We start from the raw sequence: 21,590 nt of genomic DNA, 5'->3' as shown, positions 1-21,590 counted from the left end.
TAACTACGGACTGTACAGTTGCAGAGACTAAATTGATTTTGAACTTGATAACAGCAGCAAGATTGTTGGTAGCACAACACTGGAAGAAGGACTTTTTGCCTACTATTGATGACTGGATATTGAAAGTAACTAATTTAGCTGAAATGGCTAAAATTTCAGCATATCTGAAGGATCACACACAAGAAAGGTACATACAGGATTGGAGAAGATGGATTGATTATATACAAAATAAGTATCAGACCAAAAAATATCAAATAGCTTACGAATGATTTCTTTTATTTGTATAAGTGTTATATAACTGTTATTAGAAGTATTATGTTTAAGAAATAGGATTTTATATATGGGGGGTTAAGAAATTTTTTTTAGGGGTGTTAGTTTTATGATTGGTTATGCAATTTAGTTTATTGTTAAAGGTCAATAGAAATACCTTGTGTTCTGCTCTGGGAAGTCGGGGAGGGGGAGGGAGGGTTGGGAGGGGGGGTTGTGGGGAAAATGTGTATTGTTTTAAAACTTTTTCAATAAAAAAAAAAAGACAGACACTGATTTCAATGGATAGTTAGGACTTTCAGAAAAAAACAGTTGCAACCAGCCTGCCTTCCGGTGAGGGCCTATAGAAAAAGGGATGTGAAAATATCTACAGACCCCTCATATCCTGGAACATAAATTGTTTCAACTTCTTTCCTCAAAATGGGGAGGGTCGTGATGGCGAACCTATGCCACGCATGCCAGAGGTGGCATGCAGAGCCCTGTGGGCATGTGCACCAGCCAGTTGCTCCCTTCCGGGTTCTGGTGTGCACATTCCAGCTGGCTGGTGCACATGTGTGCACCAGAACCCAGAAGAGAGCAGCTGGCCAGTGTGCAACGGAACCTGGAAGAGCAGCTGGCTGCTGCGCACAAGGGCACCGGCCAGCTGCTCTCTTCCGGGTTCTGGAGCTCTGGCGCACATGTGCATGCTCTAGTTTCGGCACTTGACGCCGAAAAGGTTAACCATCACTGCTATAGAGCATTGCACACCAAAACATCCAGACAAAAAGACATTTTTTCGCCCATGCTATAACTCTATTAAGAAAACAAATTCCCACAACACTGTGTATGCCCTGGGATGTCAAGCCATCTAGTAGGGCTGTATTATTTATTATCCTAATCTGTCCAATTACCTATTTCCTTAGAATCTTATGACTATAACCTGTTCTATCTCATGGTTTATGTTGATTGCTTTAGTATCCTAGGACTATCACTGAGTGTTGTATCTATGATTTATGTTGATTGAATTTTATTATTATGATTATCACTTGTTGCTTATATGTACACTGAGAGCTTATGCACCAGAGACAAATTCCTTGTGTGTGTCCAATCACACTTGGCCAATAAAGAATTCTGTTCTGTTCTGTTCTGTTCTGTTCTGTTCTGTTCTGTTCTGTTCTGTGCTACGCTACTCCACTCCACTCCACTCCACTCCGCCTAACATCAATACCTGGGAAGATACTGGAAAATAATAATAAAAAACAGATCTGCAATCTGTTTCATTCCATTCTTTGTATGATCTTGATACTATGCCCTTGTTGATGCAGCCTACGACTGCACTGGCTTTTTTAGCAGCTGCTGGACACTGCTGGATCCTACTTAGGAGGTTTTCTTTTTTCTCTGTGTGATTTCACTCTTGCTTTTCTGCCAAGAAGCTTGGTTTTACCAAGAACTGCCACAACACTTGTGCTGTACTAGATTCTCCATTCTTTCCTCTTGGCATATTACTTCTCAGAACCATTGTACTATATCTTTCAAAAATCCTGGAATACCAGGGAAGTACCTGAGGATTGAAAAAAGGCTGATGTGGTTCACCTCTTCAAAAAAAAAAAAGGTGGGGGGGAACAGATCCAGGAAACTACAGACCAATCAGCCTAACATCAATACCCAGGAAGATACTGGAAAAGATAATCAAGAAACATATCTGCAAACATCTAGAAACAAATAAAATTATAACTAGAAGTCAGCACGGGTTTGTTAAAAACAGATGATGCCAAACCAATCTTATTTCATTCTTTGACAAAGTGACTAAATGCTGTCACAGCGAAATGCTGTGGACATAAGTATACTTAGACTTCACCAAGGCATTGGACAAGGTAGATCATAACTTACTTCTTGGTAAGCTAGAAAAAAGTGGGATAAACAGCATCACCACCAGATCAATTTGTAACTGGCTGATAACCGTACTCAATGAGTCGTCCTTAATGGTAATGTAAGATCCAATAATAATATGTTTAAGGTCATTAATGCAAACAAGAAACTTAAACAGAGACTTGAATAAAATAGCATTTAATTTTGATCAAGCTTAAATGGTTAGCTGTTCCAAACATATACAAGATACATGCAGGGAAGAACTACAGAAGAAGAGAGGGAATGTGAATCCCTTTTATATTGTTTAGGAATGTCATAAACCTCCAATTCTGGCATCTTTGATTTGTGAATCCCCTGGAATTTGGTTTGTGTATCCCCTGGAAAAGGGTAGAGCCTCTTAATGAGCATCATTACCTCTTTCCTTTGTTCTCACAATTGACCCCTTGACCCCTTGATGTGAAGCAGTGGTGAAATCTGAACCAGTTTATTACCGGTTCGCTGGCTGCACATGCGCAGTGTACACCACGCACCAAATGTGAGGTACGCACGCGCAGTTCAGCCCAAAAGGAGGCATGCGGTAAGGGGTGATCAGCTGTGGCGCGCAATCTTTTTTTTATTTTTAAAAGTAAAAAAAAAAGCCTCTTGACGATCGCGCTGCTCAGCTGTGATCGTCAGAGGCTTTTTTTTATCTTTTAAAAGCATTTTTTCTAAAACCTCTTCAACTCAGCTGGGCATGGAGGGGGGGGGGCAGGGATTTTTGCTACCGGTTCTCCGAACCACCCACCACCATCACTGCCAGATCCGGTCCAAACCAGGAGCATTTCACTCCTGGTGTGAAGGGAATGGAACTCAACACAGATTGAGTGTTAGCATCTCCAATATGATATGTTCTGGGCGGGGGGAAGGGGGGAGAGATAAGGCTCTGATCAAAAGGTGGAACGTATAGTTTGACAAATGGCAGATACTTCACAACAGACCCCAATAACAGTCCAGGAAGTTAGTCAATGTGGCATGTTTGTGTTATAACTACAAAGGGCATAATATATATGTCTGTGTCACAGGAAACAAATATTTACAGCATGCAGATATATAAAGACATCATATATCATATATATTGCAGGAAACAAATAACAAGTTTCTACTAATTCTAGTATTTCAGTATATCTATTTCCTTACAGTAATACATGGAAAGAAATAAGCAGTAGGGTACCACAAGGTTCCGTCTTAGGCCAAATACTCTTCAATATCTTTATAAATGACTTAGATGAGGGAATAGAAGGAGAACTCATCAAATCTGCAGATGACACTAAACTGGCAGGAATAGCCAACACCCCAGAAGATAAATTCACCATCCAAAATGATCTGGACAGACAGAGTAATGAGTCCAAGCCAACAAAATAAAATTTAATGTGGAGAAAAGCAAGATTTACCTTAGACAGGAAAGTAGGTGAAACTTGGCTCAAAAACAATAATTGTGAGAGGAACCATGGAGACTCCTGGTGGATGATCAGTTAAATATGAACCTTGATTGCTTGATTCAGTAAACCTGTTCAAGAAGTTCAAAAGAAATGTAAAAAATTGTCATGTCACCTTTCATGAAGCCACAGAAACTTCAAAAGATGGCAAGCAGATTTGGACAGGTACATGAGAGAGGGATCAGCTTTTGCAAATGTTTCTCTCTTAAATTGGCTGCAGATGGCTCTTTGGGATTCCTGCAAATCCATTAATCTGCCAAATTGAACTGGGCCCTTCTGAGCAACAATCTCCCCTTCTGCCCTGCTGTTTCCCCTTTCATGAGCATCCAGGTATCTTTCTCCTCTGAGTCAAGCAGAACTTTCAATTATCATAGTATGCATTCAGGCAGCATCTGTACTAAGTGCTTTCTTTTACAAGACTGGCCCAGTTCTGGGCAGCTCACAATAAAAATATAAAAAGACAATTCTAAAAGCTCAGTAACAAAAAATAACAAAACCACCACAGAAAAATACAGAGCACTATCTTCCTAAAGGCTATTGACCAGATTGGAATACAATCCTTGGTTGTATAAACATAGGCATAGAATCAAAATCACCTGTATTAGTACAACTTTATAAAACTTTTAAGTACTGCAGTACTGCAGGCTACTTCTGCTAACTTGGCAGTTGAAATCTCACCAGGCTCAAGGTTGACTCAGCCTTCCATCCTTCCGAGGTGGGTAAAATGAGGACCCAGATTGTTGGGGGCAACTGGCTGACTCTGTAAGACTGCTTAGAGAGGGCTGTGAAGCACTGTAAAGTGGTATATAATTTGAAGTACTATTGCTAAGTGCTATTGCTATTGCTATGCCATATAAGGCCACACCTGGAATATGGCATCCAGTTTTGGTCATTACATTACAAAAAAGATGCTGAGACTTTGGAAAAAGTGCAGAGAAGAGGATGATTAAAGGCCTGGAGACAAAAACATTTGCAGTTGCAGGAATTGGGTATGGCTAGTTTAGAGAAAAGGAGGACTGGGGGTGTGTGTGATATGATAGCAGTATTCTAGTATTTGAGGAGCTGCCAGTCAAGAGTGAAACTTTGGCAGCTCATCGTTTCAACTTGTCATTAGAGGAAGGGTGCAAGGGTTGGTTACAAATGGGTTAACTAGAGAAATGAAAGTTCTACAGCTCCACTGAATCTTCTGAAAGTCTGGAAACTTTTCAAGGACATTTTAGCAGATGTGTAGTTGAGGCAGATGGTTTCCATAAGAAAGAGAACTTGTTTACTTGGTCTATGTGGACGCCTGGGGGTTTGGCTTGGAAAATCATTGTTTAATACTATGAACTGGGGCCTGAAGATCTCAGAATTAGTTTTACCTCAACATCACTAGACATCAACATCGCTAATAAATGCATATTTATGAGGCCATTTATGTTTCATGTGGAAATGATTTATTTCTGAGGGACATGCTAGCTTCTTTCCTGTGAAACTTTCTACATTGTCCTGATAGATGAAGTAATACTTTGTGCTCATGAAAAATGTCTGAATCCTAATATTTGCAGGCTTTCAATTCAAAGTCATCAATGTACAAGAGATTGAAGACCTAGTAGATGAGGTAAAAGGTAAAGGAGCCCTATAGATTTTGCTCCGCTAGTCACTGCCAACAATAGTTGGCAGTGCGTGCCCATCTCCGTTTCAAGGCCATTGAGCCAGCACTGTCTGAATTCATTTAACAGACTAACAGAATTGGAAGGCACCTTGCAGGTCATCTAGTCCAACCCTCTGCCCAAGCAGGAGACCCTACTCCATTTCTGACAAATGGCTGTCCAGTCTCTTCTTGAAAGCTTCCAGTGATGAAACTCCCACAACTTCTGAAGGCAACTTCTGTTCCATTGGTTGATTGTTCTCACTGTCAGAAAATTTCTGGGATTGCAATTAATTTCTTTTCTAAGGATTTTAAAATTTGCTCTTTTGAAATTTAGCATTTCAAAATTTAGCATGATTATGTTCCAGATTCCCTCTGTTGTGCTGCAAATCCCAGTTGGTGCTCATTCCTTTTACCTCTTCAACCACTTATGATCAGGTCTAGCAGAGGCACCCTATCAACTCCTTGCAGTTCAGAAATTCCAGCAGAGGATGGCGCTGTTCAGTTGACATTCAGCTACTGCCCTTCATTTGATGTTCAGTGGCCTCAATTGATGTGCTTGCACGCATGTAGCAAAGAGAACTTGGATCTCCCTGACATTCCAGCTAAGAAAGCTGGGCCATCGTTCCTTATTGTCTCCCTATCTGGAGACTGGCTAGAATGTGATTTCCAATCCCACTGAAGTCAAGCATATCTTCAAACCAAGAGATGAGGCAGCACAACATACAGAAAACCATGTCCAATGTTATTGCACTCCTAGCCTACTATTATGCTAGCCTCCTAGCAGGCACTGACTGAACCATTTCCCTGCACCTCTCCAGATGGATCAAGAGTGTACTAGTGACACTCATGTCAGGGTGTCTGCACAATCTGGGGCTAATCTTGGAGAGGCAAAAGGAGAAGGGGACAGCAGAAGATGCTTAAATAGTGTCACTGATGAAGTCGGCATGAGTTTGGGCAGACTTGGGTAGACAGTGGAGGATATGGAGGGACTGGCATGCTATGGTCCATAGCATTGCAAAGAATCAGACATGATTTGGATTGAACAACCACAACACTTGGGGATGGGGGCCTCTGCTTTGCCTGCAAAAATACCTGACTTCATCAATCCCGGTACAGCTAGGAATGTTCCACACTCTGGATGCCTATTGATTCAGGCAAAGCCAGGGAAAGTACTTTCCAATATTCCACACAGGATGGGAATTGCACACCACTTGTTCCATCTTGCATTTCTCACAAACAGTACTCCATCATAACACACAACATTGTCCAGGAATAAATCAGGCAGTCCTTGCCTGCCTGATTTATTACTTTACAATTTTAATTAATTACCTGGGGGCATATGTACATATTTATATCTACTGTCTTTATTTCCAAGGATGGCACTAGGCTGCAGGAAATCTCAGGCTCTTAGAAAATACAATTATAGGAGCCTGCTGTTCAGCATTCAGACCAAAGTAAATGAAAAGCTCAAGGGCAAACCAGTTGACAATCTTGAATTGTCTGTCTAATTAAAATTTCTAAGCATGGCAATTTCCTTGGGGTTGGCTTGTAAATTTGAACGAAATCTCTTGAACCAGATGAAATGCAGCCATGAGCTTCAAGGAAGGTGTTTATCTTTAAAATACCAAGAGATTATTTGCCCTTTTGATTCAGCAACATCTCCTGGCTTCTTCCTGACCCTTTTAAGATGAGAACCCATTCCAGAAGAGAAGAAGACACCATAACTATTCTGGCATAGAAAATTCTGTCACACAACCTATTTAATCTTTCAGGGATACAAAATGCTTCAGTGCTTTGCTGCAACTGGCAATGAATGCCCTTGCAGACTGGGTCAAAAAAGCATTACCATTTAAAATGTTCACATGAAATAAAACATCCAAGGGAGAAGCCCTCACTGTCAGATAATTCTGCAGATGTGGGAGCAAGTGAAGGAGCACAAACAGAGTTGGGAAATTCTCTGGCTCTACAGTGGCAGGCCCTTAAAGGCGATCACTGTGGAATGAAGCAGCCAGATTTGGAGAGAGACTGGGCAAATATTGCTTGTTCTTGGTTTTATTGTAGGAGCTTCAGCCTCATTGCTGACATAATACACCAACTGGCTGGGCTCATTTAAGCCTTATACACAGTCCTCTGAAGGGATCATTTGGTTGCTCTTAAAAAAGGCTATCTGCAGATTAGAATTGTGTATATGTGCAGGCAACTACTGGTTAGAAACAAAGTATTTGGAATGCTGACCCAAATCTTGCTTCCCTTAACCACAATGTCAGCAACTCAGAAGGAACACAAATGACCAATTTACACTTGCTTGTGAGATGCTTAACAATCACAAAAAAGAGTGCAACACCAGAGACAGAGAATTACAGAGATACTGTAGCATTCTGTAGACATTTTGGGCTCTTCCAACAGCAGCCTTAAATTGCTGACCTCCCATGCTGAAACCTTGTCTTGTTCCTTTTGTATCTCACATGCTTTGATTAAATCTCTATTATTTGTGCTATCTGTGAACTATAAATCAATTTCACCCATTTTATAAAATTCTCACTAAAATCCACATCTTCCAAAACTTTAACCAAGAAATTGATAACTAGACTTAGTTAAAATTGTCAAAAGCCTTCTCTGCATTTAAAAAAATAATGCAGTTCCAAATGGAATTTCTGTGTTCACCTACTGAAAAAAAAATTAAAGGGTCACATTGGTGACATTGTAAAAAAAGAAAAAGGATGGATGCTTTTGCAAGGTCGCTTTGGAGAAAAGTGAAACTGTTATTGTAGATTTCAAAGCTCTGCTATTGATGACTTCTATCCTGAAAGGATCCATTTTTGCTATTCTATTACCAACTTTTGGCGTGCTCAAACATACATTGCCATTGTAAACATAGTGTCAAGATTGAATCGCTTTGCTTCTTTCAAACCTTAATGTTTTTTAACTTGCCAATGAAGTGGGGGGAGGGAAGGGGGAAATGGAATGCCGAGAACGTATCTGGAAATCGTGAGAGCATGGCAACCATCAAGGTCACCACTGCAAGTGCTTGAGAAACAGATGGACTGTTCCCATAACAAAAGGACTCTCATAATTGGACAATGTGATTGGTAAAGCTATCTTGGGGAATGAGGGGATGAATTGCTGGTAGAAGTTCATGAACCCTAGGAACCTTTGTAGCTGCTTGTGGGTCTGAGGGGGCTCCCACTCTAGGATAGCTTTCACTTTTCCCGAGTCTATTTCCACCCCCTCTGCTAATATCTGATAGGCCAGGTAGTGGAGATGGGTCTTGTAAAATTTGCACTTTGACAGTTTGGCATAGAAGTTTGGTGTAGAGGTTTGCGGAAAAACAGTGCCAAAAGTACACATATAGATTGGGTGAAACCAGGCTTAATAGCAGTAACTATGAGAGGGATCTTGGAGTCTTAGTGGACAACCAGCAGTGGACAATATGAGCCAGCAGTGTGCATCCAAAAAAGCCAATGCAATCCTAAAATGCATTAACAGAGGGATACAATCAAGGTTAAGTGAGGTACTAATACCACTCTATAAAGCCTTAGTTAGACCACACCTAAAATACTGTATCCAGTGAAGACCAGCTGGCCGGCACGCATGTGCACGACAGAACCTGGAAGAGCAGCTGATGGCCAGAGAGGGCTCTGCGTGCCACCTCTGGCCATCATAGACCAATCAGTCTAACATCAATACCTGGGAAGATCCTGGAAAAGATAATCAAAAAAGAGATCTGTGAACAACTAGAAGCAAATACAGTTATAACTAGTAGCCAGCATGGGTTTGTTTAAAATAGATCATGCCAAACCAGTCTTATTTAATTCTTTGATAAAGTGACTAAATTAGTAGACCAGTGAAATGCAGTGGACATAGTATACTTGGATTTCAGTAAGGCATTTGACAAAGCAGACCACAACCTACTTCTTGGTAAACTAGAAAAATGTGGAATAGACATCACCACCACCAGATGGATTTTAACTGGTTGACAAATCATACTCAACGAGTAGTCTTTCATGGTACTACATCTACATGGAGAGAAGTAAGTAGTGGGGTACCACAAGGTTCCGTACTCTTGAATATCTTCATAAATGACTTAGAGGGAATAGAAGGGAAATTCATCAAATTTGCAGATGACACTAAACTGGCAGGAATAGCCAATACCCCAGAAGACAAGCTCAGGATCCAAAAAGATCTTGACAAACTTGAACAATGGGCCCTATCCACCAAAATGAATTTCAGTGTGGAGTGTGCACAAAGGTATAAGTACAGATTAGGCGAGACCTGGCTCAAAAACAGTAACAGTGAGAGGGACCTTGGAGTCCTAGTGGATGATCACTTGAATATGAGCCAGCAGTGTGTGGCAGCTAATACAATCCTGGGCTGTATAAACAGAGGCATAGAATCAAGATCACGTGAAGTATTAGTGCCAGTTTATAAAACCCTAGTAAGACTACACCTGGAATACTGCAACCAATTCTCCATCAAGGAGGAAACAGCAATCAGGAATGGGTTAACTCCGTCTGTTAACTGCTGGGACTGAGTCTGCAAATTGTTAAGCCATGCTTTTTCTTTTTGCTTTTTGCCAGAGTTTTAGACTCAGTCTAACTGGACAGACGTGTTTTCTCTGAGCTGTTCATTCACTGACTGTTTTTTCCTGGGGGAAAAGGTTTTTATTTGTATTTTCTACTTGCTGAGGTTTGACTTTCTATCAGGTAAACCTTTAGTTTCTTTCCAGCGTGAAGAGTGATTCAGCCTGAGCCCGCTGAGGGCCGCGGGGGTAGCAAGAGGTCACTCCGCTGAGGACCTCACAGGCAGCACTCACAGGCCCAATCCCTTGGGCAGGGCATGGCTCGTTCTTGAGTTCAGAAGCCTTATTCCCAGCCTTCAAAGCATTCTAAACGGGGGTCCAAGCAAAAGCATAAGGCCTCTGCAAAGGCACTTCAGAAAATCTTCTGAGGTGGCTGTAGAGGAGGCTGTAACGAAAGGGAAGAGTTCCCAGAACAAGGATCTCTCTAGGGCCCAGGTTGCCTCTGAGGGGATACAGGAGCTATCTGCTATTCCAGAGGAAGCTCCTCCATCTGCCTGGTCTCCAGATGGGGACTCAGCACAGGCTCCTGCCTTGCCCAGTGGCAGTGACTTGCTTTTTGGAGCAATGCCTGCTCTTGGACCATCGGTCCTTGGGAGCAACAAGTGGAACACAGGTCTCCTTCACCTGGGGCTTCATCCACCCCCATTTCTGCAGGCTTACAGCCTGGTCAGCTGGGTGACACTCAATATCCAGATCCAGGACCCAGTTGTGGGGGCAATAAGCTGACTTTGTATAAATATACAAAAGGATGAAGGCTATTGCTGAGCACATTGTAAGCCGCCCTGAGTCTCCGGAGAAGGGCGGCATATAAATCAAATAAAAAAAAATAAAAAAAAATTGTCCACCTTGATTACTAATGCTATAAGTCAGGGCATTGAAACAGGATTACAACAAATATCTGCTGCTATGATTTCTGATTTTTCTAGAGCTCAATCTTTCCATCATAGTTAACAAGGGTTGGGATCTTCCCTTCCCTTTCAGGATCCGGAGTGTTCCCAGGCATCTTCTGGCCAGGCCTCCCTTTCAGGGGAGGAGATGCAGTGTGATATTGAGTTATCTGATGATGAGGATCTTTTACCTGACCAACCATCATTTGTTGGACTCTTTAGGCCTCATCCAACCTACCAGGTCCTCTGGAGGAACATCTCTGTCCAGAGGATAAGAGATTGGAGCAATCTCTGGTCAAGGCCCATCAGATTGCGGTCTGAGCTGTTAAGGTGGCCTCTGCTGCATCATTTTTTAACAGGGCTTCTTTGCTCTAATTAAGGCAATTACAGGACCACCTCCCAGTCACAGATATCAGATCCCACCAAGATCTCAACAAGATCATAGCAGCAGTGGAGTTTTCTGCTGATGCGACACAAAATGCATCTTGATTTGCATCTAAATGTCAGCATTGGAAGCCATATTAGGCCGGAAGCTTCCATGCTGCCACCTTCTCATGTGTGGGAAAGTAGGAGGGGGGATTTAGTAGAGGGGTTGTTTGTAGACATAATAGCATTCCTCTTGTCGGTCAACGTCACGGCGATCCAGCATCTGAAGAAGGAATGGTTGGAGTGCTGAGTCGAGATGAGATGTTGATTGGAGCATGTGATTGACTGAGGAGTGAGGGGATGGGGGTTTTGATTTACTGAGGGAAAACCTGGATCTCTCAGATTCAGGTTTTTCCAGATGTGCCAGTTTACCTATTCTAGTAAAGAGAACTTTGGAAAATGCTTGCTTCTGCGTCTTTACTTGGAGTGGGGGTTTTCTGGAACGCTGACACTAAGGCTATTGGATCTTCACTTCTCATCACCTCCTGTGGCTTCACCAGTGGCAGGCTGATGCTAGGAACAAGTGGAGACTAGCTTCTTCCCCTTATAAGAGAGAGAAATTATTTGGTGAATGCCTAGACCTTATCCTGGTGGAGTCTCTGGACAAATGCAAGATTATGCCTAATTTGACCAGATGGGCAGAGGTCCACCCGAGTCCGTATTTTCGTCCCTTTTCCTTTTGGGGAGTGGACAGTGGTTTTGGGGGGCAACGATTGCAGAGACAATTTGCCTTCAGACAGGGTCAGGACAGGCAGGGCAGAAAAGGGCACCGTTATCCACCCAAACATTCCTTTCGGGGCGGTTGTCCCTATCGACAGTCCAAATGACTGCTCTTCCCAGCTTCCCATAGGGGACCAGCTGGCTCTCTTTGCTGACCAGTGGGAGGCTTCCACTTCGGACTCTTGGGTAAGGGAGACGGTAAGGTCGGGCCTCTCCCTGAAATTCCTGTCCAACCCTCTGAGGTTCTTCATCCGCTGTTCCGTGTCACAGGATTAGGTGAAGTGGCGCCTCATGGATTCGACCATAACACACTTATTGTCCATTCAAGCCATTCAGCTGGTTCTGAAGGCACACCACCGTCAGGGATTTTATTCCAGACTGTTCCTGGTTCCGAAGTCCTTGGGGGGTTGGAGGGCAATTCTCGATCTCAAGACCTTGTATTGCAGGTTCAAGATGCAGTCTCTCCACTCCATTCTGGAGGGCATCAAGAAGGGCGATCTCCTCACATCAGTGGATCTCATGGAGGCCTACCTGCATATCCCCATTCATCCAGATTACAGACAATTTCTCCGTTTTCAATATATGGGAAAACAGTATCAGTACCTTTTGGCCTGTCCTCCGCCCCAAGGGTGTTTACCAAGTTGATGGCTGCCTTGGTGGGCCATCTCCGGACTCTACCTGTCCGTATACAGTTCTACCTGGACGACATCCTCATCCAGTCCAGTTCAGTATCCCGAGCCAGATAGGACCTAGATACCACCATACAGGTCATCCAATGTCATGGCTTCTCAGTGAACTATTCCAAAAGTCATCTGATCCCTGACAATGCTTTTGCTCCATCTAGGGGCAATAATAGACACAGTGGAGTCAAGGGTGATTGACTGGACTGTCAATCCAGCCTGAAGGACCTGGTAGTCAGAGTCCCGTTGGATCATGCCTCTTCCCTGCTGCTTCTCTCTCAGCTGCTGGGAAAGATGGTGTCGTGTTTCAGCATCACACCTTGGGCTCGTCTCCACAGCAGGGCCCTGCAGTGGTTTCTCCTTCCATTCCAACAAGCTCGGTGCAGCATGTCTCCAGTACGAGTGGAGGTTCCACCAGTGGTCTGGTCTTCTCTCACACGGTGGTCTTCCGACGCCATTGCCCAGGGTTGCAGGTTCTGGGAGCCTCATCATATCACCCTGACGACCGATGCCAGCCTCTTTGGCTGGGGTGCTCATCTCGGATCCCACATGGCTCAAGGTCAGTGGTCTCTGGAGGATCTTTCACACAACATTAACTGGCTGGAACTGCAGGCCGTCCATCTGGCTCTCAAGAGTTTTGAGTCCCTTGTGTCAGGGTTGGACATATTAGTGCTGATGGACAACATGGCTGCCAAGGCTCACATAAATCATCAAGGGGGGACCCCTTGCTCTGATGCAAGAGTCAGAGCAGCTGATTCTCTGGGTGGAGTCTCATTTGTCTTCCATCCGAGCGGACCACATATCAGGAGTGGCGAACGTCCAGGTGGATTGGTTCAGTTGGACTTCAGTCGACCAGGCAGAGTGGCGTTTGGATCCATCTCTGTTCAGGGCTTTGACAGATCACTTCAGACTCCTGGTGGTGGATCTGTTCGCCACACGGGACAACTGTCAAGTACCGAGGTTCTTCTCCAGGTTCCCATCTTTGGAGGCGGAAGCAGTGGATGCGTTGCGGAGTCCGTGGCCATCAGGGCTCCTATTTGCCTTCCCTCCTCTTCCTCTGATTCCCAGAGTCATCCAGAAGCTCTTGGAGGAGAAGGCAGAACTTTTACTTCTGGCTCCTCATTGGCCCAAGAGACCTTGGTTTGCAGATCTTGTGGCTCTCTCAGTGGTCTGATCCTGGAGGTTGCCTCGGGACAGGATCTCCCCCAGCCAGGGAGTGTTAGACCCAGACCTGAAGTGGTTTCAACTAACCGCTTGGTGCGGGGCCTACTGAGGGAGGACAAATTATCTTCCAAAGTCATCTCCACTATCCAGATGTCCCACCAACCATATCTATAATGCTACATAGCGGTCATTTTGTACCTGGTGCAAGAAAGGGAATCTAGTTCCCACTGAAGTTTCTGTGGCTCAGGTTTCGGACTTTCTTCAAGTGGGTTTGGATGCTGGGTTGGCCCCTAATACTCTTCGGAGACAGGTGGCAGCCCTTTCTTCCATTCTTATTGTGGAACCAGGGATTCCCTGTCAAGGCATCCAATAGTTTGACAGTTCCTCAAGGGGGCTTCCAACCTTTGACTACCCATGGTTCACCACTTTCCCATGTAGGACTTAAACAAAGTCTTAACTGCCCTTACCCGGGGTCCCTTTGAACCCCTACGGGAGGTTAGTTTGAAATTTCTTTCCTAAAAGGTGGCATTTTTGATGGCTATCACCTAGGCACATATCTGAGCTGGCGGCTCTGTCCACCAGGGGGGATCTCTGTGTTTTCCACGCTGACATGCTGATGCCTTGACCCTATGTTCCTTCCAAAGGTCAACATTTGGTTTCATAGGGCTCAGGAGTTGATTCTGCCCAATTTGTGCCCTGAGGCTTCACACCGTTTGGAACGTATTTGGCATACATTGGACTATGGAGGGCTCTCTGCATATATGTTAAATGGACCTCTTCTCTGTGGAGGACAGAGTCCCTTTTTGTTTCTTTTCAGCCTGCCACCCTCGGCGGCAGGGTCACTTCCTCCACCTTGGGTCAGGGCTTGTGTATCTATAGAATATGAAGCCCAGGCCTTACCTGTGCCCATGCATATCACAGCTCGGCAGCACATATACTAAAATTGGAACGATACAGAGAAGATTAGCATGGCCCCTGCACAAGGATGACACGCAAATTCGTGAAGCGTTCCATATTTTTTAAAATGTTTTATAGATGGCATTTAGATCCTAAAAAGTTGGCTTGTATGTATCCGAATTTACAATCTAAGTGTTGGAGATGTGATTGTGATGATGCCGCTTACGATCATATATGGTGGACTTGTAAAAAGGTTAAAGCATTTTGGATTAAAATATGGTGGATTATCCAAAATATTCTTAAAAAGAAGATAAAGTTTACTCCACAATTGTTTTTGTTGGGTATAATCACAGATTGTACGGTTATAGAGACTAAATTTAATAACTGCAGCTAGACTTTTGGTGGCGCAATATTGGAAGAAGGAAGATTTGCCTACTATTGAAGAATGGACATTAAAAGTAGTGAATTTGGCAGGAATGGCGAAGATTTCGGCATATTTGAAAGATCACTCACAAGAAAGATATATATCGGAATGGAGAAGATGGATTGATTATATTCAAAACAAATATCGGACTAAAAAGTATCAAATAGCTTATGAATGAATAGAAAAATACCCAACTCATGGTTAGAAGCATATATTACACTTATTCCAAAAGAAGATACCGACCTACAACAAGTTAAAAACTATAGGCCAATATCCTTGCTAAACTCAGACTATAAGATCTTCGCTACAATACTAGCAGAAAGACTTAAAAGATATTTGAATAATTTTATACACCCAGATCAAAATGGATTTCTGCCAAAAAGGCAGATTAGAGACAATTTGAGGATAATTTTGGATACATTGGAATATTATGATGCGCACCCAGAAAAGCAAATGGCTTTGATGTTTTTAGATGCACAGAAAGCCTTTGACAATGTGAATTGGCGATTTATGATACTACAATTGAAACAGATGGGCTTTGGAGAGAAATTTGTCCAATCTATAGAAGCTATATATTATAAACAAACAGCAAAAATAATGATGAATGGAGAGTTGACAGAATTTATTGAAATACAAAAAGGAACGAGACAAGGTTGTCCATTGTCACCATTGTTGTTTGTGTTAACATTAGAAGTACTAAATAGAAATATCAAAGAAGAAAAAGGAATAAAAGGAATGAAAATTCAAAATTAAGAATATAAATTGCAAGCATTTGCTGATGACCTGGTGTTTATCTTGGAAGAACCACTTCAATCTGTAAACAAATTGATAGATAAAATAGGAGATTTTGGGAAAGTGGCTGGTTTGAAAATAAATAAAGACAAAACAAAAATGTTGACAAAAAATATGTTAAAAAAACAGAAAGAAGAATTGGCGGAAGTATCAAGGATGCAGGTCACGAATAAAATTAAATAATTGGGAATACATTTGACAGCAAGATGTGGTACTCTTAAGGAGAATAATTACGATAAGCTTAAACAACAGATAGCGACAGATCTAACAAAATGGGAGAATTTGCAGCTATCATTGATAGGGAGAATATCAACTATTAAAATGAATATACTGCCTAGACTTTTATACTTATTTTAGACAATTCCAATTAAGTTGGGGAAAAATATTTTGAAGATTTAAATAAAATGGTGTTAAAATATATATGGCAGGGCAAAAAGGCAAGGATAAAACTAAAATTGATGCAAGATGTCAGATCAAGAGGAGGTTTTGGTTTGCCGGATTGGGAATTGTATTATCAAGCTTGCAACTTGACGTGGATTAAAGAATGGATAACGCTAAGGAATATTAGATTGTTGACTTTAGAAGGACATGATTTATTGTTGGGTTGGCACGCTTTTATGTGGTATAAAAGTACAAAAGTACAGGGTTATTTCAGAAGACATATGATACGAGAGTCTTCGTTATTAAACTGGGAGAAGATCAAACAATGTTACTATTTAAAAATTCCAGTCTGGTTATCACCTATCGAAGCAGTCTCACACGCAATAACATTTAGGAAGGAACAAATTGTTAGATATGGTTAATTATTAAATGAAAGGGGTGAACTTAAGTCAAAGCAAGAACTAGAAGAACAAGAGCTTGAAATGGATTGGTTTTCATATATGCAAATACAGTCTAGATATGATCAAGATTCTAAAAAGGAGGGTTTTTATAGTAACTTGACAAACTTAGATAAAATCTTAACAGGTTCTGATGACCATGTAATTAAAAAACTGTACAGTAATTTATTAGAAGTAAAATTGGCAGAAGAACAAGTTAAAGAAACAATGATTGCATGGGGGAAAAATGTGGGTCATGGGATTGACTTAGAGAAATGGGAAAAATTATGGTTGCAGAATTATAAAATGACAATGTCAACAGCATATAAGGAAAATTTGTATAAGATGTTTTATAGGTGGCATTTACCCCCGGCGAGAATAGCCAGAATGTACAAGAATAAATCAGAGAAATGTTGGAAGTGTCATCAGACTCCGGGCTCATATTACCATATGTGCAGAAGCTAAAAGATATTGGACTAAAATTCACAAATGGCTGGAAAAAATGACAAAGAAACATATTGACTTTAAACCAGAGACATTTTTACTGGGGATTTTACCAGAAATATACAATAGAGAAATGCGATATTTAATTGTGAATGTTTTAACGGCGGCTAGAATTGTATTTGCTAGAAACTGGAAAGGTGAGAAGATACCCACGGATGATGACGTTATCAAGAAAATTTTGGAGTGTGCTGAAATGAGTAAATTGACATTTGAAATTAGGGAACAAGAAAATAAACAATATTATTTGATATGGGATTTATTTTATCAATGGTTAGACAAGAAAGAATGGAAATGAAATATGAAATATGAAATGGATAAGATATTAAAACATATAAAGGGTTTTTTTCCCCCCCTTATAGAGGACAATTTACTGTTAAATAATTGGTAAATGAGAATAATAATGTAATAAACTGTTAAATAAGGAAATGTCGGATAGAGGATTAAGCACAAAAGATTTGTAACCGATCAATACACTTTCTGAAATTGTAATGGATGATAATTGTTTTATGTTTTAAGTTTTGTTTAAAAATAAAAAAAATTTCCCCCCCCCCAAAAAGTAGCGAATTTGGCAGAAATGACGAAGATTTCGGCATATTTGAAAGATCACTCACAAGAAAGATATATATCGGAATGGAGAAGATGGATTGATTATATTTAAAACAAATATCGGACTAAAAAGTATCCAATAGCTTATGAATGAATAGAAAAATTAAGAGTATTGATGCTTAGTTAGTAAAAGGGGAGTTAAAGTGTGAAAATGGGGATAGGAATCCTTAGTTTATTAGCTTAGTTTAGCATATGATTGTCAATTGTATACCCTGTATTTTGTTCTGGGAAGTTCGGGGGGGCGGTGGGGGGGGTAAGGAAGGGAGGGAGGGATGGGGAAATACTTGTAAATTTTTTTTCCTCTTTCTGTAAAACTCTTTAATAAAAAAAAAGTCAAACATACAATAAATTTGGAAAAATGGGAAAAGTTTTGGCAAGTAAATATAAATTTAACAAGAGCAGTGGCGTACAAGGAAAACCAACTGAAAATGTTTTATAGGTGGCACATGTCTCCAAACAGACTGGCAAAAATACAGCCCAAAAATAGCCCGATCTGCTGGAAGTGTAAGAAGAGAAAGGGACCTTCTATCATTTATGGTGGACATGCCAGGCAGCAAAAAAATTTTGGTCTAACATAAAAAAATGGTTCGAACAAATAACAGAAACACAGATAGATAATGAACCAGAAAAGTTTTTACTAGGAATTTTTAATAAATCATACCCTAAAGATATTAAATATCTCACAATTCACATACTAACAGCTGCAAGAATAATATATGCAAAAAATTGGAAACAAGAAAAAACGCCAAACGAAACAGATTTGTCAGGGTAAATGTCTAATCCTCCCAGGCAGGGGCTGGCACCTCCCCATATCCCATCATACCCCCTTACCTCAGACTCCTCCCCTGGTGTATAAAAGAGTCCTACATGTGGGCATCCAGCAGTTCCAGATGTGTACCTGCAAAGGCAAGACAGAGGTCAGCGACCTTTACCCTGAATGGGCCTAGGACCACTCCAGGCCTAGAATAAAGAATTGATGAAGAGGTTCCATTGTCTCCTGTGAGTTATTGGGTTAGATCCATCCAGCATTAACAAGTTGGTAGCAGAGGATGGTTACCCATAACTCTAAAGAATGACTGAACAAGCTGCTTACTCTGATAAGAAGAGCGGAGTAAACACCAGGGCATTTACCAAGAGGATGGCTACTCAACTGACACCCAAAGGTGCCATGCCAAGAGCCACCCCAGCTGAAAGTGGACAGGACATTGAGCCAGACCCACTCCTCTGCAAAGAGAGACCACGGGAGGAAGCAGATGACCATGACAGAGAAGAGCCACAAGAGGAAAACGAACTGAGAATGGCCCTGCTGAAAGTGATGGAAGCGCCCATCAGCAATGGAGAGCTCATCGCGAAACTCCAAGGCCTCCTAGAAACCCATGGAGCAGCGATGAGCACCCAAGAACAAATCCAAGAAGACGCCAGCCCGGTAAGAGAAAGGGATTCCCTCGCAGAGGTACCGGACATAGACGGGCTCAGTTTCGCACCAATTTCCTGGCGGCCATCTTGGAATGGCCAGCAACCAATAGAAGGCCGGTATTTGAATTTAATGGCGGGAACCAGCCAAAGCCCGGAAACGAACAAGGGGCACCCCGAAAATAGCTATGGGGAACAGACTCAATGCAACAGGAGCTCTCCTACCGAGCTTGAAATATAAAAAGCCATGGAGACTCTAGTGGCAGCGTTCGGCCCTGCTTTCAGGCCTCCTGCACCGGCCGCAGGGAGGCCTTCAGCAACCAGGGAGATCCCAGGCCTGCCACCAAAGCCGCAACACCGGCCCTGCCGCTCACCAGAAGAGGGACACACCTACACGATGGACACAGGGCATCGACCGCCTATAGACAGACCACGTGGCAGGATTTGAACCCACCACCCTTCCTACCACCGGAACGGGACCCGAGGGAAGAAAATCAACCCAGCTACTCACTGATGCTGCGACATCCCCCGGGCTTCCCTGCACCTCCAAGGACCACCGCTCACCGATCCGGACCAGCCGCTGCCACTGCCGTTGCTGCCGAGCCGCCGATCTTCGGGAGTCCTCGGTTAACGACCGCGAGGCCTCCGCAGCCTCCATCGACGTCCGCCAGGGATCCAGCCGCCCAGCAGCAATCCACGATGCCCAGCGAGGGACCCAGGCAGACCAGGGGTGAGTCCAGCACCCATCTGGCTGGCCTAGGCCTGGGCCTAGGAGCCACAACTGCGAGCTCCTCACCTGACGACTTCCAGAGACAAATGAGCCTCGCGCATGCCCAGTTTTCACCTACAGAGAGAGAGGGAATAAACATAGAGACACATCAGTACAGAGTGGGAAGAAACATAGAGACACATCAGTACAGAGTAACAACATGCATACCCGTGCCTTATTGTGAGTTCCCTCACTTACAAAACCATGGACAGCTACCCTCTGTAGGTAACCATTCTAACAATTCTGGGGCTTTACCTGTCAACTTTCCCAAACTACAAATAGATGGAAAAAATCTTCTAGAGCGGAGTCAGCAGCTGCAGATAATATTTATGAAAGAAAACTTACTTTTCCTAATCTCAGACCCACCCCAGAAACCTTGGACTTTTGAAATTAACTGTAACCACCACAGGGCTTTTTGTATTTTGTTAACCAGTATTTCTCCCACTATGTACCCAAGCATAGGGAATCACATGACCATGCATGAAGTGATGCAAAAACTTTATAACTTTTTTTACAGCAGAAGTAGAGCAACCACAACTAGAATTTCCAGAGAATTCCATTCTGCCAGACTTAGACCAGGGGTCCCCATGAGTGAACACCTGTTAAAACTTAACGCAACCAGGACTGAATTAATGCATAGGGGTGAAGCAATCACTGAGGAGAGTATGATGAGTATAGTCATAAACTCTTTAGACAATAGCTGGGACAACTTTGTGATGAAGCTGGACAGCCTCAGTCTGGAACACTTAACATTAGACACACTCACTAACCGCCTCATTGCAGAGGATAATCTAAGGAGGGACTGCCACATATCAAGAAGGGACCCCAGACCTACCAAAAGGGTTGAGTTCCAGGACAGGGGAAAGGTTACCCCAGAGTGTTTTTCCTGTGGATCCAGGAATCATTTAAGGAGGGATTGCCCCAGAGGCAATAGGGACAGGGGATATAGAGAGAGACGGTCACCAGACCGCAGACATTTCAGGGAACGGGGACATGGGTGGTCACCCAACCCTAGAAAAAATAATGAACGCAGGGATGCTTCCTGGGATAGCAACCCAGGGACCATGTACGGCTTCAGGCATGGTAAAGCAGACCCCAAGCAGGGGTCAAATGAGAACATGTGGCTTCTGGATTCAGGAGCCACTAACCACACAACCCAAAACCCCAATCTATTCACCTCCCTCGTAGAGACAGACTTCAAGATCAGAATGGCTAACCAGAGCACAGCCAAGGTCATAGGGAGAGGGAATGTACATATACCAGGGGTTGGGAAAATAGAGGGGGTACTGTACGTGTCAGGGCGCTGATTATTTATTTATTTATTTATTTGTTTGTTTGTTTGTTTATTTATTTATAAATTTGTATACCGCCCTTCTCCCTGAGGACTCAGGGCGGTGAACAGCCAAGTAAAAGCATAAACTACAAACATTAAAATACAATTAAAAAGATATATATAAATTTGGCCCCCTGATTAAAAACAATAACAGACAATTAAAAACATTTTAAAAAGTGTTAGGCCAGCCCGGCTTGCTGGAAAAAGAAGGTTTTAAGGACATGGCGGAAGGCACCGAGGTGTTGGATTCTCCTTATCTCTGGGGGCAGCTGATTCCAGAGGGTATCAGAGAAGGCCCTCCCCCTGAGGGTCACCAGCCTACATTGTTTGGCTGATGGCACCCCGAGGAGGCCCT

At 42.7% G+C, this 21,590-nt stretch overlaps 1 long non-coding RNA gene and 1 other non-coding gene across 2 annotated transcripts in view; one reads left to right on the top strand and one right to left on the bottom strand.

Annotated features, from left to right (window-relative positions):
- Positions 1 to 3,524: 3,524 nt before the first annotated feature.
- Positions 3,525 to 21,590, bottom strand: part of LOC148112134 (uncharacterized) — a 36,312-nt gene continuing 18,246 nt past the window's right edge. Inside the window, exons 2-4 of the long non-coding RNA XR_015729761.1 lie at positions 19,645 to 19,977; positions 18,552 to 18,618; positions 3,525 to 3,661 (exon numbers count right to left, since the gene is read on the bottom strand). This is a non-coding gene — a long non-coding RNA (uncharacterized LOC148112134). The remainder of the gene's footprint in view (positions 3,662 to 18,551; positions 18,619 to 19,644; positions 19,978 to 21,590) is intronic.
- LOC117676251 (U6 spliceosomal RNA) lies at positions 14,588 to 14,699 on the top strand. The gene has a single exon (XR_004594377.1). It is a non-coding gene; the product is annotated as a U6 spliceosomal RNA (small nuclear RNA).

The sequence above is a fragment of the Pantherophis guttatus genome, chromosome 13, assembly GCF_059756535.1.
Source record: "Pantherophis guttatus breed Tessera chromosome 13, ASM5975653v1, whole genome shotgun sequence".
Classification (NCBI taxonomy): domain Eukaryota; kingdom Metazoa; phylum Chordata; class Lepidosauria; order Squamata; family Colubridae; genus Pantherophis; species Pantherophis guttatus.
The sequence above is the reverse complement of the archived record's forward strand: the minus strand, read 5'-3'. Positions and strand labels throughout refer to the sequence as shown.